The sequence below is a fragment of the Saimiri boliviensis genome, chromosome 8 (assembly GCF_048565385.1).
Source record: "Saimiri boliviensis isolate mSaiBol1 chromosome 8, mSaiBol1.pri, whole genome shotgun sequence".
In the NCBI taxonomy this organism is placed as follows: Eukaryota; Metazoa; Chordata; class Mammalia; order Primates; family Cebidae; genus Saimiri; species Saimiri boliviensis.
Genome location: NC_133456.1, coordinates 87,451,191 through 87,471,347, shown reverse-complemented (window position 1 = coordinate 87,471,347; position 20,157 = coordinate 87,451,191). Strand labels below are relative to the sequence as shown.

The 20,157-nt window shown below is 46.0% G+C and overlaps 1 long non-coding RNA gene across 1 annotated transcript in view; it reads right to left on the bottom strand.

The window, feature by feature from the left end:
- LOC141585431 (uncharacterized) overlaps positions 1 to 5,593 on the bottom strand; it is a 265,926-nt gene extending 260,333 nt beyond the window's left edge. The window contains exon 1 of the long non-coding RNA XR_012518893.1: positions 5,459 to 5,593. This is a non-coding gene — a long non-coding RNA (uncharacterized LOC141585431). The remainder of the gene's footprint in view (positions 1 to 5,458) is intronic.
- Between the last annotated feature and the right edge of the window lie 14,564 nt (positions 5,594 to 20,157).

The following is a 20,157-nucleotide window of genomic DNA, read 5'->3' as shown; positions in this document are numbered from 1 at the left end:
TATCTGCGGTTTTACTTTCCACAGTTTCAGTTACCCTAGGTCAACCACAGTTTGAAAAGTTCAAGTGGAAAATTCCAGAAATAAACAATTCATGAATTTTAAATTGCACACCGCTGTTCTGAGTAGCATAATGAAAAAGCACGCCGTCCCCTTCCATCCCACCTGGGACTTGAATCTTCCCTTTGTCTAGTACATGCACACTGCCTGTGCCACCTACCCTATTATACAATGTGATTGCACAGGAGCCGGGCACAGTGGCTTATGCCTGTAATCCCAGCACTTTGGGAGGCCAAAGCAGGTGGATCACTTGAGGCCAGGAGTTCAAGAGTGGCCTGGCCAACAGTGTGAAACCCCATCTTTACTAAAAATACAAAAATTAGCTGGGTGTGGTGGCACAAGCCTGTAATCCCAGCTACTCGGGGGGCTGAGGCTGGACAATTGCTTGAACTCAGGAGGTGGAGGTTGCCGTGAGCCAAGATCACACCACTGAACTCCAGCCTGGGTGACAGAGGGAGACTCTGCCTTAAAAAAAAAAAAAAAAAAAAAAAAAAAAAGTGATTGCATAGGAGAAAAACAAAAACATAATAAACATAGTATACATAGGATTTGGTACTATCCGTGGCTTCAGGCATCCACGGGGCATCTTGGAACATAGCCCCTGCAGGTAAGGTGGAGGTTATTGTGCTTCCTTCCCAAATGTCCCCTTTTGGGATAACTGTAAACATAAGGGACATGCGAAGAAAGATGGAGACGTGAAAGGAGGAGAAAAAGCAAGACGAAGATGCTGCCGAAATGGGTGGACCACATTTGAATCCTCGCCCAAACAAACCAACTTTAAATAAATATATTTATCTACCAGAAACGACATAAGGTCCAACCTAATACATTCTGAAGTATTTGTGGATGAAATGACACAATTATAGGACTTCCTTCAAAATAACCTCATGGGGGTGCCGGAAGAGGGAGGTGCTGACAGATAAAACAACCTCAGTTAATCATCATTGAACTGGGGGCTGAATACCAAGGGGCCTTGTTATATTTATTCTTCTCTCTACTCTTGAATACGTTTGAAATGTTCTATAATTAAAGCTTGAAAAAAATATGTTGCCAATATTTTAAGCATCACTGCTAATGTCATAGCCTAGAAAGAGAATTGTAAAAGGATACAAATATTTTGCAAAGATTAATTTTGGTATCCATAATTATGCTAGTGCTTATTAACCTTCCTGGAAGTCATTTGGCCAAACTGCTATTGAATGGGTCAGGGACTGGGAAAAGTACACTCATCAAAATCATGGCAAAAAAATAGCAACTCCTCAAAACAATGGCAAACATGTTTCTCATCTTCACTTCTTTTCCAGGGGACCAATTTACCAGCTTTGCCTCCTTCATGGGGAGGAGGGTCCTCTGTGGAAGCAGCTAGAGGTGGGGAACATATCTTGTCCCTTTAACGGCTTCAGGGTAATCTCTGAGCTGGGCTATTGGCCCCCTGGCTCCAGTGATGTCACCCACAAGTCAGCTTTGGAGATTTAAGCAATCCTTCTGCAGTGTCTGGCCCATCCCAAACTCAGCTGCTCAGATGCCTTCTCTAAATAGAAGCCTTGTTTAGTGATGCCTACCCTTTTGCCTGCCTACAGAAGCCAAGCTGAGAGGCCAAGCTGATTAGTTATGAGCTAATTTTTACCTGTGTCCACCTGTTGATGTCTATTTCCACAGGTCTTGTAGTCATGTGGTGTGTGATATGACAGTCTGTCTTTGAAGCAGGACTATCCATGGTGTAGGGTCATGGACAGCCATTCAGGACATGGGTTTAAGTGCTCCACAAATCTAGCATTAAGTAACACTGTCTCACACAGTGAAAATTTTCCCATATTCTGTTATCACTTCTCTCCAAATCTAGCAGGTTACTTTCTCCAGGGAGAAAGTCTCACTTTGAGCTAGAAATGTTGGCTCATGCCTGTTATCCCAGCAAAGGTGGGTGGATCGCTTGAGGCCAGGAGTTCTAGAGCAGCCTGGGCAAGATAGTGAGACCACATCTCTATGAAAAATCCAAAAATTAGCTGGGCATGGTAGCATGCACCTGTGGTGCCAGCTACTCAGGAGACTGAGGTGGGAGGATCACTTGAGCCTGGGAAGTTGAGGCTACAGTGAGCTGAGACTGTGCCACTGCACTCCAGCATGGGCGATAGGGCAAGACCCTGTCTCAAGAAAAAAAATGTCTCTCTTTGTTGCCACTATGTCTTTATCACCTTTCTAACACACTTAAGCTCCCTTTTTAGCAAAAACTGAAAGTGGTGGCAGGTATCTAACTAAATAGAATAATTCTGTTTGATTTCACCATATTTAATTCTGTAGCTTACTTTCTATTCATAAAAGTAATGCCGGTATCATGTATAAGCATAAGACATGATACCAACCAAATGATGTTGGTTCCCATGTATAACCATAAGACAATGTCATAAAACATAAAGTAAATGTAATTCAGATATTCTGAAAATTGTGAAGAAACAGATTAAACACAAAGCTAATGAAGTTTGTGTGGGTCCTTCCTGAAGCTGTCCCAGAACTGCTCAATACAAGAAATAGCCAAATAGGAAAAAAAAAGTCAGAGTGAAAAGAGAAGTCAACCTTAATTGATTGGGATTAACTTTTCAAATTCTAAAAAGCATAGGACCGACCATATGAACACATTTGGTATGTTTTTTCTAAGAAAGGGCTCCCTCCCTAACCTGACTGAGAGCTTCAGGAGTTGTCCTCGTCTTTCTCCTCAAATCTCATTTATCATCTCCATCCTTCATAGCTATAACCATCCTTATCATTACCATCACAATCACCATGCTTACTTTCACTATCATCATCATTACCATCATCAGTGTCATAACTGTCATCACCACCACCATCATCATCACTATCATTATAAACATTATCATCACCATCATCATCCAGTGTCATCATCATCTCTCCATTATCAGTGTCACACTGTCATCATCACCACCATTATCGCCATCGTAAATGTCATCACTGTCACCACCACCATTATCATCACCATCATCATCACTGTCATCATCATCACTATTATCACCATCAATAGCCAGTAGTATTTACTGAACACTTCTTAAGAATGAGGCATTGTGCTTCACCTCCATTTTAGTTATTTCAATGAATCCCTCACAAGCAGAGATGCTATTATCCAGCCTATCTTACAGAGGATGAAACAGAGTTGGAGAGGTAAATAAACCACCCATATTTACACACTAGGTAAGCAGTAGGGTTGGGATTTGAACCCTGGTCTGTGGTTAGAGTCCAAGCTATTAATCACTACACCTTCCTGCCTTTGGTTTAATCACTGACCTAGCTTAGACTTTCAGAGTTACTTTCCTTTACTTCAATACTACCTAACCAACCTGTATCTCCTCCTTCTCATATGGAAACTCAGTTGTTCTAAGCCACCAGCATAGTCTATATAATACTCAAATCTTTCCCCACCTAAAATCTTTCAAAGGGGCTTCACTCACTAGATATTATAAACTCTTTGCACCTATTAGGATTTCTTGATGGAAAGCAACAGGAAAAACAGTGATTTAAGAAAGGAAAAAAGGCAAGGACAGGGAATTTATTGGAAGGATCCCAGGTAGCTCACTTAAGCTGATCCTGAAACCTAAGATGTGGTGAGTACTCATCATAAGTTTATTGAGTGAATAAATGAATGAAAAAATAAGTGAAGGAAGGGGGCAGGCTTGGTGGACCCCAGTGGTTTCTAAGCAGAACTACAGAAGTCCACAAAATTGCTTCAGAAATTTGTGGTGGATGAGAATCTGGGCCACATCTACAGCCTCTGACTACTTCCATCTGTTTATGAGAGAAGATTTGCATAGCCAGGCACAGTGGCTGACGCCTGTGCTCCCAGCACTTTGGGAGGCTGAAACGGATGGATCACCTGAGCTCAGGAGTTTGTGACTAGCGTGGGCAACATGATGAAACCCAATCTCTACCAAAAATACAAAAAATTATCTCAGCATGGTGGCACACACCCGTGGTCCCAACTACCCAAGATGCTGAGGTGGGAGGATCACTTGAGCCTGGGAGGCAGTGGTTGCAGTGAGCTGAAATGGCACCACTGCACTTCAACCTGAGTAACAGAGTGGGATTCCCACCTCAAAAAACAAGAAAGAAGAAGAAGATTCATTTAAGACACATTTTCTAAGGGAGTTTATTTACCTCTTTAAAATCATGCATAAAATAAGTAAAGCACTAGCCTGGAATCTGAAGATATGCATTGTTTTCCTGGTTTTACCACTCACCAAGTGGATGCTTTGGGGCTAGACATTGCCCCTCTCTCAGCCTCAGTTTCCACATCTATAAGATGGTCACATCCAGCAACTCTAAACTGCCCAGACTCAGGGAGAAGAGCAATCCAAGGTGACTGCATAAACACTGGATAAGCCCAAACACAAGCCCTGAAGATCCACTTTATTAGTTGCATTTTTAAAGTCAGTATTTAAATGAGCTATACCCAGTCACAGGAAATGGTGAGGCTCCAGGTTAGTGACGGGGAGAGGGCCTTGTTCAGGGTTTCCACAGCTACTACCAATAATCCACTAAATGCATTTCCAGTATCAGGATAAGCAGGAGGAACATAAAAATGAAAATGGGTAGGAGTTGGGATTTATCCACCATCCAGTAAGTGCATAATGCAATAGAACATAAATTTTGGATAGATTTGTGTGTGTGTGCATGTATGTGTGCACACTGTGTACATGGCTAAATGTATGCTCAATGGAAAATGCCCAAGAAAACTTTTCCAACATTAACCCACACAGAGGAGGAAACAGACTCAGAGAGGCTAAGTTTCCACTTACTTTACTAGTGTTGACTTTGTACCAATGGTCTCTACAGGCCAGTGTCTCCAGGTGTCTATACCTAGAAAGTACTTACCCTTCTGATATGGTTTGGCTGTATGTCCCCACCCAAATCTTATCTTGAATTGCACTCCCATAATTCCCAAATGTTGTGGGAGGGACCCGGTGGGAGATAATTTGAATCATCGGGGTGGTTTCCCTCATACTGTTCTCGTGGTAGTGAATAAGTTTCATGAGAGCTGATGATTTTATCAGGGGTTTCCGTTTTTACATTTTCCTCACTTTCTCTTGCCACCACCATGTAAGAAGTGCCCTTCGCCTCCCACCATGACTCTGCGGCTTCCCCAGCCATGTGGAACTGTAAGTCCAACAAAACGTCTTTTTCTTCAGTCTTGAGTATGTCTTTATCAGCAGTGCCAAAACAGACTAATACACCTTCCATCAACATCCCATATATAAATCCTTTCTAGATCACACCCTGCTCACTGCCCCTTCAAAGGGATCTGGCTGCCCAGGAAGTCTCTGGGAGGAAAATGTGGTGCCCTCTGAATTTGTGTGAGACAGACACTGATGTGTTCATCCACGTGAATTCAACTTACAGTGTTTTCGCTTTAAGTGGGTTGGCACCAACACACCATCAACCTGCCAAAACTCTCCTGTGCTCTCTGGACACAAGCCCAAGGTCATCACATCACTTTCCAGGGAGTGGTGGAATTGGCTCCAGAGGGGAGAAACATCTGGAAAGTAGAAAATAGGCACACATTACTCTTGGAACCCTCAAGCACAACGTGGGCTCACTAACCGGCATGGGGTTCACCTTTAAGACCAATGGAAGTGAAACCTGGAGGCAAGATGAGGCCTGGGGGAGGGGCTGGGATCATGAGTGGATCAGTGGAAACAAGGCCCTACCAAACTCCACACACTGTCCTAGGGGACTGGCTGGAGAAATGGTGTTAGCTTACGTACTGTGTTAGCACAGTAAGCGCTCACTTGACATCATCGATCGATCTCTGAAACTGAGACTTTCAGCAAAACAACATGGAACAAAACCAATTTGACCATGAGCTAATTGATATAAACAAGAGTTAAGTTCCTATGGCATAATTCTTGTCACAAAAACATTACCAGCTTCTAAAGAAAGACCCAAAACACTCTAATAGCAAACATTGAAATAAATGTAAGATACACATACATCTAAAAGATATTAATAAAAACAAGAGATTTATTTACTCAACTTTTGGTGAATCAGTGAGTTAAATCAAGGAACAAATATATGCAAACCAAACATTGTCAGAAGTACCTCCTATCAGCACTCAGTTCAAACACCAGGAATCACAAATTCAGTGGTTCACTGAGTGCTTTCGTACCAAATAGTTAATTGTTGTGCGTTTGTATGATTATTGTGAACTTTATGAATTATTATTTTACAATAATTTGTGTTCATTCATTTATTTGTTTTTTAACTTGCTTATTCCAGGTCAGGGTCGTGGGTGGCCAAAGCCTGTTCCCGCAGTTTAGGGCACAAGGCAGGAACCCACCCTGGCCAGGACACCATCCTACCTTGGGGCACATTCACTCACACACCCACACAGACTCACACTGGGACAACTGAGAACACCTATTCACCTACAGCATATCATTGGGATGTGGGATGAGACTGGGATGCCCAGAGAAAACCTGTGCAGACACCAGGGAACATGGAAACTCCATACACACACAGCAGCCCCAACCGGGAATGGATTTTTTCCATCAACATGACAACAAAACAGTGTTGAACAAAATGACCATATCTAAGGGCTTTCTGTATGAATGTCCTAGAAAGCAAATCATCAGTATTTATCAGGACTGAGAAACATGCTCATCTTTTCTCTCATGCTATAATTCCACTTTCAGGACTCTAAATGAAGGAAATAATCATACATGAACACAAACATGTAAGTACAGGGTTTGTATACATTAGTTACATGCATATATAAATATGTATCATTAACTATAATAGCAAAAAATTAAAAATCAGAGACAAAAAGAAAAAAGTAAATGCCACTCTTACGGGAATGATTATGAGTTGGGTATATAAACCAATTATGGCAATCAATGTGATTTTAAAAAAGGAAGCTCTAAAAATCATATTTATAAAGAACATTTACTAATAATGCTAAGAAAAAGAAGTATAAAACAAAGCTAAAAGAAAGGAATGATTCCAACTATATCGAAGAAAAAGCCTGGAAGGAAATATGGTAACTATGAGTTATGTCAAAGTGGTAAGACCCTGGGTGATTTTTACTTTATGCCATATTTTTAAAAATATTTTGTAATAAATCTGAATTACTTTTGTAATCAGAAAAATGGAGACATTTTTTCAATCTCAGCACCCCAGAACCCTCCTGGCTGGCTTGCCTGGACATGGTCTGTAAACATGGGCTCAGCATCAGATCGTGGATCAAAGCCTGTTTTCATGTTTCTCTGGCTCTTTCAACGCAGCTGTCTACTTGACAAGTGACCTTGAACCTCTTAATACCTCAGTTTCCACATTAGTGAAACGGTCACATCAGCGCTTCTCATTCTCCTACCTTCTGTGTCTTGAGATTCTAGTTGTTCCTGGTCTCAGCCAATGAAGGACCTCTCCATGATGGCCTAAGGGGCCCCAGCCTGAGTGAGCTCCTGGGGCTGCTCTGATATTTTGAGACTTAAAGTTTGGAGTTGTAAATGGCAATGGCTTCAAGGGGCAGCCAGGCTGCTGGGATAGTCTTGGAGAGCCCCCGAATGTGTTTGCTTTAACCTACAGGACAGCTTTTCCCTGGTATGAAGTTGCTGCTCAGCCCCTCACCCAGGACCCAGAACCCCACGCCCAAGACTGGTTTCCATGAGTAAGGCACTCACATCAAGTGGGTCTGTCAGAGTCCTGGCAGGAAACAGCCAGTACACTCAAACCAGGATTATCTGGGGAGTGTTCAATGGAGGGAAATTTTGTCAAGGTGTGGGCAAGGCTTACAGAAACCCCAAGGGATTGTGTGGCTCCCTGGAGCTAGTGCCAGTGGGGATCAATGAAGGAGCAGCTTCAGGAACCAGGAGACAGAGAAGGCTGTGAAGAAAGGCTGCTCCATCACTGCTGAGGTCTTCTATCGAGAGACCCAACCAGCCCAAGACAATGCAGCAGTTGCGGGGTAGGGGAACCAGTATCCCCAGCCTCACTCTTCTCCCCCAGTCTCACTCTTCTCCCTCCCAGGCTTCAGTGAAAACTCCTTGTTGGCCAAAGCCAAGTAAAGCCCTTATCTTCGGTAGTCCGAGCTGCTACAGAAGAATACCATAGACTAGGTGGCTTATAAACAACAGAAATTTGTTTCTCCCAGTCTGGAGGCTGATCCAAGATCAAGATGCTGGCAGACCCGGTGTCTAGTAAGGGCCTGCTTCCTGGTTTGCAGACAGCCATCTTCTTGTATCCCCATGTGGAGGAGAGCAGAGGGCAAGTACAACCCCTTGTGTCTCTTCTTGTAAGGGCGCTAATCCCCTTCATGAAGGATCCACCCTCATGACCTGATCACTTCCCAAAGTGCCTTCATATTGAGGGCTAGGATTTCAACCTATGAATTCTGGGGGAACACATTCAGTGCATTGCACTCCCCATTGGCCAACCCCTCAAAAAAGGCAGAGGGCAAGGAGGTCCATGCAGGACAGCCTCCTAGGGCCCAGTCTAGAGTGGAGAAGGGTCCAGAGAGGATCCAGAGAAGCAAAAAGAAGAGATTCATCCACCAAGGATTTGAGGATTTCTTAACAGTTTCCCCTGACAATGCCATGGGTCGCCCTGCACCCAAGATCTCCCTTGCAAGTTCTCCACTCAGCACATGAGTACTCCCAGGCCTTTCTCTGCAGTGCTGGTTTTCTCTCTCTCCTGCCACTCCTCCACACAGCGGCCAGTCTGCCCAATCCAATCACTCCCTTCCCGATGTCAAATTTATCTGTCCTTAATTATGCAGAGTAATTTACAGAGCATCCTGCCCTCTGCTCCAGAGGACCACCACGATGTCTCTTCCCAGCCATGCAGTGCTCTCCTGAGAGGCAATCTATCAAATAGCTTTCTCATCTCATCTCACATTTTCAGCATTCACATTGCACAACTCAAACTCATTATTAGCTGCAAAACCTTGTTTGAGGATTGTTGCAAAAAATAATTTTCCCTAATTGATCTGGATAAACAAGTGTCTGTCAATATAAATCCCATCTCTTCACGGATGGTTCACTGCGTCTGCAGCTATCTGCTTCAGGGCAAAACTAAGGAGGATTTTCTGCAGCTGTAAGGGGTGGCCACTGAGCAGATCCTTCTTTGAGAAAACTTTATCTGAGCCAAGGTGGAGAAATGAGAAGAAAAACAGATGCTTCAAGCCAGGAAGATGTTCATGTTTGTATAATCAGATGGAATCTGTTCCCCTGCAAGAATTTGGACTCCCTGTGTCCACCAGTGACCACAGAGCCAAAGCCACCTGCCCACTGCTGCCCAAATGCAGACCACACTGGCTTCTGCAGCCCAGCCTCTCCTCATCCACTCTCTCTTTCTCAGGGGAGAGTCTGCATTCTGTACCACCGAGACTAGAGAGACCAAGTCCCTTAGAAATGATAGGCATCTTGTCTTCCTCAACAGTCTCCCTGGCTGCAAGGCAGGGCAATCCTCAGTGGATGCTGGGGGCACAGGGAAGGAAGGAAAGTTGAGAGTGTGATTGTCCTGCCCAGCTTCAGAAAGAACTCAGGCCAGTGTAGACAGAGAATCTCCATCTGAGCCCTTGCATCCTCAGAGGAAATCCTCCAACCTGCTTTCTTATCAAGTTCACGTGTGATATTGAACAGGTCCATGCTTGCAGTCTTACAAGGAAAGCAGTTGGCTGAGGACACCCAGTGTCCAGTGTCTGCATAAACACTGCCCTGGGTGTCGGTTATTTTGCTGCCAGGATTCCCCTCCGCTTCTGGAAATGGCACCTGAATTTTCCTGCGGGAAGTGGGGTTTGCCCTCTCCTCATCCAGTATGTTTTGATGGGGCAGACCCCATCCCCTGGATCCAGGCCCACATAATCAGCTTTTCTCAGCACAAGGCAACAGAGAGTGATTTTAAACTGGCTCAAGCCAGGGTGTTTTGCCCAAGAAGTCTCAGTCCTAGGACCTTTTCTAGAGCAACCAGGAAAGTCATGAGCTCTTGGCTGTAGGAATGCTGAGAGAGTCACAGTCAGCCTGGCACTAAAGGTATACCTCTTGTCTTTAGCAAGATAGGGAACCCTACATGAGAGGTAGAGAGAAACAAGTTCAACAGCATGGTCTGAACCTCTGGGAATACCCCAGCCCAGAGCTACAACTACACCAGACTTCTTGGTTCTGTATGCCAGTAAACTGCTTCACCCAGGGTGGGTTGGGTTTTTGTTACTTGCAACCAAGTGTCCTAATGCCCATGTGTACATCTATGTTTCCTTTCTGCTGTTTCATTATTTGTTAGTGGGGTCAGAGACATCTGTCCTCTGCACCCCTGCATACCTCCCTCTGTCTGCCTCTAAATGTCTGCCAGTCTTGAGCCAGCTGGGTGTGGGGAGGTGAGAGCTCAGACTCAGCCACACCATGGACAAGTGAGCCTGCTGATAGGTCTGAGATGAAAGTGTGGGACTCAGAGACTGCAGGGTCCAGTCCTGAGAGATGCACTCAGAAGGTTTGCACCGGGTCTGTGCAGTGAAAGGGAAGCAGCACTTGGTTCTAAGTCATGGCAAGTTCACCAGGATGTACCGATTTACAAGAGGGAGTGGAGGTCACAGTGAGAGGCTAGCCCTCATGCATAGTTGGGGCTACCAGGGTGGCCAGGGAGGTGAGGACGGAGAAGGAGGAAGCCTGCTCTGTGGAGGCAGTGGGTGCTTCTTGGCACACACCTCTGGCTTTAAAAGGACTCTTTCTTTAATTTCATACTGGTGGCACATACCTGTAGTCCCAGCTACTCAGGAGGCTGAGGCAGGAGGATTGCTTGAGCCCAGGAGTTTGAGGCTGCAGTGAGCCCTGATTGTGCCATTACACTTCAGCCCAGACAAGAGTGAAACTCTATCTAAAGAAGAAAAAAAAAAGAAATAATAGTATTAATAATTCCTGAGTATTTAGCATGTAATATGGTTTGGCTATGTCCCCAACCAAATCTCACCTTAAATAATAATAATCCCTACATGTCAAGGGCAGGATCAGATGGGAGATAATTGATCATGGGGGCGGTTTCCCCATATTCTTCTTGTGGTAGTGAATAAGTCTCACAATATCTGTTGGTTTTATAAATGGGAGTTCCCCCAACACACCGGCTCTTGCCTGACGCCATAGAAGACATGTCTTGCTTCCCCTTTGCCTTCTGCCATGACTGTGAGGCCTCCCCAGCCATGTGGAACTGTGAGTCAAACCTCTTTCCTTTATAAACTACCCAGTCTCAGTTATGACTTTATTAGCAGTATGAGAACAGACTAATACAGCATGTGCTGGGCTGTGTTCTAAGGGCCTTCCATTAATTACATGTCACAAGTCCTCACAACAGGTCTGGGTGGAATAGATTCTCTTAATGCCATCATTCTGCAGGTGAGCAGACTAAGTTCACAGAGATGGATGAGATGGCGTCGGGACTAGGATGGGACTTAGCTCGGATTTCTTCAAAGGCAAAATTGTTTTACAATTGACGACATGCAAGTTGTGTGTGTGTACTACATACATCACATCTTGCATAATAGCATTATAAGTAATTCTAGTCCCACAGTGACTGGCAGAGGGGAGGCTCACCCAGGGCTTTACTGGTCACCGTGCCCTGGGCAGTGATCACATACAGGAAGCCGTGTATAGGACCCTTGCTCACCTTCCAAAATGAAAACGCTTCTACTCTCAGGTGTGGCTAAAGAGGTTACCTGGGCCCAGTATGAGGAAATGGCCCCCATGATTCAATTATCTCCACCTGGCCCCACCCTGGACATGTAGAGATTATTACTATTCAAGGTGAGATTTGGGTAGGGACACAGCCAAACCATATCATATATGAAGTACTCAATCATTATTATTACTATTAATTTTTTCTTTTCTTTTTTTTTGAGATAGGGTTTCACTCTGTTGTTCAGGCTGAAGTGCAATGGCACAATTACCAATTACCTGCAAAGAGACCAAGATGACCTCAGCAGCAAAGCAAGGGCAGGGTCAAAACGGGCCAAAACTCCTACTGAAGAAGAACAACCCACTTCCATCCAGCAGCTGCAGGGCTGGGGCCTCCCAACCGCAGCCCCAGGTGGCCAAGCTGCTCTCCTTACCTGGCCTCCTCTGACAGTTGCTGGTAGAGAATAGGGGAGCCTGCTGTCACTGTCAGCTGGTCTGCACATTTGTCCCCTGGGCGCCACTGAGGATAACACACGCACAAGCACACCATCTAGACCGGCACATTGCATTTTCACACAGAATTTAAAACCAGGCAATGGCCTGGCTCTTCACCTCCCAGCTCTGTGACTTTGGGCAAGTTATTGAAACTCTGGGCTTCCATCTCTCCATCTGTAAAACAGAAATTAAAAACAGTCCCTCCTTTGTAAGATTGTTGTGAAGACTTAGGGTCTGACACTTGAAAAATGGTTAGAATAGCGCCTGGTACTGGGGAAAAGCTTAACAAATATTTGCCATTATTAGTAACTGAAGGGATCCCTTTAAAAAGCAAGGAATTGGGAGGGGGTCATGGCATCCCCTAAAGGTAGGTGAGAGGAGTCACACACGGCTTTGCAGTATGACAAGGGAGGGAAAGAGACAAGGGTTCTGTCAGTAGAACAAAGTCTAAATGTACTGGGGTGTCCTGGAGGGGTTCAGGGAGGGCTGTTTGAACTCTTAAAGCAGCTTCGGTTTCTTTTGGGTGTCTGGGGGCATCTGAAAGAAACCAGGAAGAAATGCAGCATCTTCTCTAAGAGCCCAGGACGCCATCAGGACTGACAAGGATCAGAGAAAGATGCCCAATCTCTGGAGTGAGTGGCAGGGCAGAAGACAAGCAGGCAGCAGCTGGGCCACCTTCATGAGCAAGGCAGAGAACTGGGCCACCGTGGAGAGCAGAGCCAAGGCTGCCACCCAGCTCCCAGGGAGCCCAGCAGCCAAGCATGCATGCTGTCAAAGTCTGTCACATTCAAGACTCAAAGTGTCACCCTCCTCATCTCACAGATGTGGAAACTGAGGCCCTGGGAGGTAACGTGTATCTTCAGATGGCTCCAGAAAAGTCAAGCAGAAGCAACTGGTTGTTTACCATATCTGATCAGTATGTAGGAAGCATTTTCTTCCTACATAAGAAAATGCTTCCTATATACTGATCAGATATGGTAAACTGATCAGATATGATGAGATGCAAGAGCAGGGTACAGAAGGCACTGGGATTCCAGGTTCTGGCCCACGGTTTTCTGAGACCTCAGACAGGCACATAAGTTTGAAAGGAGAGGAAGACATCAGGAGGGAGAGGTCCCTTTAACAGAGAGTTAAGAGGGGTGATCTGGATCCAAACGTCATCTCTTCTGGGAAGCCTTCACTACCCCCTGCAAAGGCAAAGTAATGCCCATCAAACCTTCACAACCTCTGATTCCATTCATCCCTGGCATGTTCTGGGCTGGACCCACAGTTGTGACTAGAACTCAACCCTTGGTTCCTTAAAGGATACAAATCCTGGGAGGTACAATGGCCTTAGGCAGGGCTATGTCCCAGAACAGAGCCTGAGCCAAGGCTTTCGGTGGGGGTGGTTTATTTGGACGGAGATCCCACAGACGCTGATGGGACAGCCACGGTTATTGCTGAGGGCACCTAGAGCTCAGTCCCTCTGGGGAACGCTAGGAGGCACTCTCGAGCAGCCCTCTCCTCTGACTGCTCCACCTGGAGTGAATCAACCTCCCACTCTCCAGTCCTTGGCTAAGGGCTGCTCCTAGGGGCACCTTCTCCAGCACTTCCCACTGCCAGGCACAGCTGGCAAGAGGATGCCTTCAGACGGGGCTCAGAGTCTGGCAGCACAGCCCCATCAGAGCACTCCCGAGAATGAGCAGTGAAGACCCAGGGCTATGTGGCTCTCACCCGTCAGTCGGTCTCATGTCTGCTTCCACCATCAACCAGGGAGCGCGAAGGCTCTGCAGCCCGGCTACCCATGTCCAAAGCCTGTTTCTCCCCTAGACCTGATACTTTGACTTAATTTGTCTGGGCCTCCGTTTCCCCTCTGTCAAATGGAGGGAATAATAATACCTCATTCACAGGACTCACATCTTGACACCTGTAAAGAGCTGAGAACAGCACCTGACACGTGGGTGGTATTCTAGAAACATCTGCCACTCCCTTAAAGACCAAGAATTCTCAAGGCAAGATCAGTGTGGGATTCAACTTCATCTCCCCCATGCCTGGCCTAGTTAGTGCCCGGCAGAGAAGAGGCTCAGTTCAAGTCTGATGAATGAATAAATGAACGAACAAATGAATGAATTGGATTCAGGAGCTAACCTGTTAACCTAGACCATGAACTTCCAGTGCCTGGCTTTCTCAAAGTCACTGTACTTTTCTGTGGCATCCTTCCTTAGAGAAGATAAAACACTTTAACTGCAGCCTACAAATAATAGAAGGTATACTAAATCCGTTTCTGTAGAAACTTCCTGAAGCCACCTCGAGTTTCCTGAGGGTCTGGTCCTGTAAGGGGGCTCCACGGCCCAGGGGCTGCTGAGCGGAAATTGGATGCGGGTATTGCAGTCCTTGGAACTCGCTCCTGCGGGAGAAATGGCTCCAGCTCCGAGGTTTCATGTGCGAGTGCCTGCCGCCCCCTCGTGGACACAGTGAAAAGCGGCGAGAAGCATTGGAAACCATCAAGGATGTCTTTTCCACTTGTAATAAGAAAAAATACTGAGGCAGTGCTTCCGATTGCAAAGCGCTTCACATGCAGTGGCTTGTGTGAGCCTTCAAACAACTCTGCAAGGTAGCTAAAGATTATCTCCATCTCACACATGAAAAAAACAAAGAGGCTTTTAGCTCCCATGGTGAGCTTCAAAAATGACACAAGGCTGAGAGTTCTCACCCTAAAGCTCAACTATTTGGACTCTAAATGCCAATTCCCTCTTCTGATCATGCATAAGAATCCTCCGAGGACACTGGGTAAAACCACAGAATCTCAGGCACCATTACCCCACATACCTAAGCGTAACTGAGAATCTGCATTCTGCTGAGCTTTCTAGGTGAGGTCAGTGCAGTCAGGTCCCAATACACGAACTGGTATTTGGAAAGCACCACCTTCATCACATGGCCTCAGAGCCTGTGTGCAGACACCCCTGTCCCTCCAGCCCTGTGCCGGAAGGTTTGATCTCTCCCTCCCAGCAGGTGCCTCTCTCTCCATGTCCCCTCACATAACACCTAATATGGCTTCAGAATATGCATGCTATGCATACTGTGCACACGATTGCACTGAGTCTTCACTGCCAACCAATCACCAGTCCCAGGCAAGCAGAGGTGCCCGAGAGTCCACTGAGAGACATGCAGTGGAGCCAAGATGTGAACTCCAGGCTGTGACCATGGAAGCCACACTGGGTAATGTGATGTCCCACTGCACTGTCTCCCCTAAAAAATGTTCCCATCCTGTGTCCCAGCCCCCTGAAAGTCCTACCTTACGGCACAGAAGCTATCACTGAAATGACCTTAACTAACTTGACCTAAAACATTCATGCCCCCACAACCCCCATTCCCAACATTCCACATCTTTCTTTTAGCTGGAAGTTTCAAGTGCATCAGCTGATGAGAAAAAAGCAAAGAAATGCTCCAGGTTCAAAGATGCAAAAATAAGGAGCAACATGTTTCTGCAGCTTGGAGATCAGGACAGAGGAATTGGCCTCCGAATCTGGATGCCCCAGGGCCTATCTGCTCTAGATAAAGAAGGGAAAAAATGTCCACTGCTGCCCAGAGTACCCCTCACCTGGGCCTTACAGGGCTTTTTGCCTCATTACATTTGTCATTCTGAGAAATAAGCAGAAAATTAGGTTCTGCCAAGGTTTTAATTCTTTTTTAAAAAACAAAGAAAGAAAATAAAACTTTTGGGAGTGTTCTGTGATCTATTAGAGATGCAGCGTATCCCCCAGACTCACAGATGTGGTGGCAGGGTGGTTTCGAGTGGCTCTGCTCCGGCCATGTTCGGCTGGGTTCACCACAAAGTGAGCAGGGCCCAGGTGCTCAGGCAGGGAAGGGTTCTGGGTCCCCGCCCATAACTACAGCAGTCCCACTTGATTCTTTTGACATATCAGTGAGAAGTAAACAGTGCCATAGGAAAGGAAAGGAAATAAAAGATCTAACCCCATTCTTCACACTGTAAGAAAGAGACCCAAGAGGTGAAAGGACTTGCTCAGGATTGCACAGCTGGTAGAGGACAGGCTGGAATTAAAATCCATTGTATTAAATCAACATCCTGCACTTTTATTCAGGCATTCAGTCATGCTTGCTGGTATTTATTGACAGGCACCAGTGGAAGAGGCAGATACAAGTCATATCTGCAACAAATACAAAAATGCATGTGCAATATGGCAAACGCAGGTACAGTTGCTGCTAAGATGCAAGCCCTGAAGGAAGGCCTCGGGATCTCGCCTGAATAAAGGGCAAGGGAAGCCTCCCCTGGTAAAGGATCTGAGAGCTGAGAGGAGCTAAGGAATGAAAAAAGGGGCACCAGAAGGGAAGCCACCTCTCTCCTATAAGCAGCCACTGTGGTGCAGGAGACCCAGCTCGCCAGCCCCCAGGAGAGGCCTGGGACCAGCAGCCAAGTGCTGACCCACCAAAGAGCTCAATTCAGGGAGAACAGGACCCTTCCAAGGGCTCAGCACCTCCTCATGCTGAGCTCTGCACGCCTGATCTCTTTTCATCTCTTCAACCCATCCTGCAAAGCAAGTGCTATCATCCCCATCTCACAGATGAGGAAACTGAGAGTTAACCAGGTGACATGAATTGCTATCTCAGAACTGAAAATGATTAGGGCCAGAATTTGAACGTGAGTGTGTTTGATTCCCAAACCCATACTCTTTCCACTAAGCTAGACCTTTCAATGCAAACAAAAAGCAGAGAAAGTGGAAATATGAATGTAAACCGACAGAATCCAAGCTGCTATATCTAGCAGGTGCCTTCCTGATGAGAAACATAACCCCACTTGGGCTGTTTGCCCTGACTGAAAACAAAAACAGTTCTTTCATCATTTCCCATTTACAGGTCTGCCTGTGAACTAGAAATTAAAGTCCGCCATGTTACAACAAGGTGATCACATGCTGAGGGCCAGGGTATTGGGAACCATGAGAATGACAGGGGCCTGGAAGGAAGGGGAGGAAACCCAGATGGGGGAGAGAAGTTCTTCCTGCTTTCAGAGTAGTGACTCTCCCAACTGGAAAACACACACACACAAACACGACACAAACTCACACACTTACACCCACGCACACACCACCACACACACATTCCAGGACCACATGCTTCCCCTGAGCCCTGAAGGAAGGAAGGAAGCCCAAGGTCAGTCCAAATTTGTATTTGTAATAACCAGAGCACAGAAGCATAGCAGCCCTGAAACTCCCAACACCTACAGGGAAGGGAGATGCAGGGCTCAGCAGGGAAAGGACCCAGCCCCAATCACTCCTCTTTAGTACAAGACGTCATTTGGGAAAAAGCACACAGAAAACTCCAGAACGCCATCCTGAACGAACCCGGCCTTTTTTTCCCCTCCAGTGGACAGGTGATGTTTCTGCCTGCAGAGCTTCCAGTCCTCTCTCAGATTTGGTCCGGGTTGACTGATCTTAGCTTGGGGGAGGGTGTGGTCATGTGACCTGGGTTGGCCAATGCAATCGCTGCATTCCCTGGCCAGTGATTGGCTCAAGGTTGGGCGTGTGACCCAGACCAAGCCACATGTGACCCCCAGAGCCTTCCCTGGGACTTTTTATGGAAGTTAATTAGCAAACAAGCTCCTAGCATTCTTTTTCCTGGGTTCACTGAGTTCATAGGATGAAATTCTAGAGCTGCTAGTAGCTGTGTCGCTACCAAGACAGGGAAAGCCTGCCTGAGAACAAAAGCAAAAGAGAGAAATGCTTAGAGGACAGGAGAAGACAGGAGGGCAGGGAAGATCCTGTTGGAATAAAATTATTCAAATCACTGGGTCCAGCTATACCTGAAGCTGGTAAACTTGATTAGGGTGAAAGAGCTCATCAATGACCTTTTTCCTGTTTAAGTCCATTTGAGTTTCTGTCATTTGTAACCACCACAGTCTTAGGCCTTTTCATCCAGTACAGCTACCTGACTCTTATATTGAGTCTTTTATTTTCTTCTGTTTATATATATTACCTCCTATTATCCTGTAGACTTAGAAGACAGACCTCAGATCTTTACGAAACCCTCCTTAAGCCCAGCAGGGCTCTGGCCAGCTAGCAGAGTCCCTGTGACTGTTGCTGACTGGTGAAGATTAAACCTCACATTCCCCTTTGACAGAGAAATAAAGAAAAGGCCAACCACGTGGGTCTAAAGTTATTCTAAAACAAAACTGAATCAGGCTCAGAGCCACAGTCTATGGTGGCTAGTTTCAGGATTAGAGGTACCCTTATGTTCTATTCTCTACCCCCAATGACTTCAACTGAATCTAGGGATATACACTAACAGCCAAATCAGCACTAGGATAGCAAAGAGAGGCAGAAATAGCAAATTAAGTCACATCCTGGCTGCAGTGAATGTCATAAAAACCGATGACATTGCAAGGGAAAACATGCAACAGTCGTCAAAAGGCCAGTAGACCCGCTCTCCATCACTACTAAGAATGCCGTGGCTCGTGGCTCACGCTGTTTTCTTTCACTTGCAGTATAATAGGAACAGTGGTCCTTTGGATCCATGTTATTGCAGTTAGGATTTTCTTTTTGCACTCACAAGCCAGCAGTGCATCTGGGCTATTGAGCCTCAGCCTTAATATACACAATGCTTCCTTTTTATCCTAAAATAAAATTCATAGGTTGGGCATGTGGCTCACACCTGTAATCCTAGCACTTTGGGAGGCTGAAACAGGAGGACTGCTTGTGCCCAGGGGTTCATGATCAGCTAGGCAACATGGTGAAACACCATCTCTCCCAAAAAAAAAAAAAAGTACAAAAATTAGCCAGGCATGGTGGCATGTGCCTGTAGTCCCATCTACTTGGGAGACTGAAGTAGGAGGACCACTTGAGCCCAACAGGTGGAGGCTGCAGTGACCTGTGATGGAGCCACTGCACTCCAGCCTGGAAGACAGAGGCAGACCCTGTCTCAAAAAAAAAAAAAAATTATATATAGCCCACTTACATAACAGGGTTTTTTTTTAAGGTGATTTAATGCCCAAACTATAAATATATATAGGAGCAATAAAATATAGAGGAGCAATTAGAAGGTAATTTTTACATACATGTGTTTCAATTTGTAAATGCTGAGGCACAACCATGTGGGGAACCACAATGCAGTCATCAATTATACGCACTTAGAACACACATTTGGACTTAAGAAAAGATGATCCAAAGTCATTTCAAACAAGACATATAGGAAAAACCAAAACACAGGTGAACACTAAATAAAAATAAGCATTACATTAAGTACTAGCTGATAGGACTTTTGTTCATAACTGACATTCTGCAAGGTCAGAGAGGTATATGCAAGTCTTGTGAGATGCAGAACAGCATTGCTGGAGGCCTGTCCTTCCTAGACTCTGTCCACTTAGTGCCAATCATGTCACTTCCAATCATTGCAACAACCAAAAGCTGTCCCCGCCGTTCATATCATGCACCTGACAGGCAGAAGCCTCCCCTTTGAGGACCACACAGGTAGGCCATGGGGGTGGGAGGGGATGGCCCCCCTTGCTAAACCAGAGCAGGGGCCTCTCAAACTTGAGTGCGATGGAGGAAGATGAAGTGGGATGTTCCTTGGGCAATGCTCCCTCTTACCCCTGCCACCACCAGGTTCTGCTCCTGGGACCATCTGCTACCCATGCCCCATTGTACACTGACCCAAGGGGACACCTCCTCCTGCCCTTGGCCTCCCCGACATAATGAGCTATGGAGTGAGCAGGAGGTGAAAGCTGAACCTGGAAGCTTTGCTGGGCCCAGGCTTCTCCAGGCCTCTAGGTTCATTTCCCTTTACTTTTCTGTCCCGTGTCCCTTGGACTTCCGTGTGGTCCTAAGGGAGCTATAACCCCCCAACCCTACTGTTCCTACGGTGAGGCCAGCCACCATGCCATTAGCCAGGACCCGCCAGTGTGTGGTTCATGTGGTTCAGGCAAACTCAGGAAACAGCTACAACAAGTTGTGAG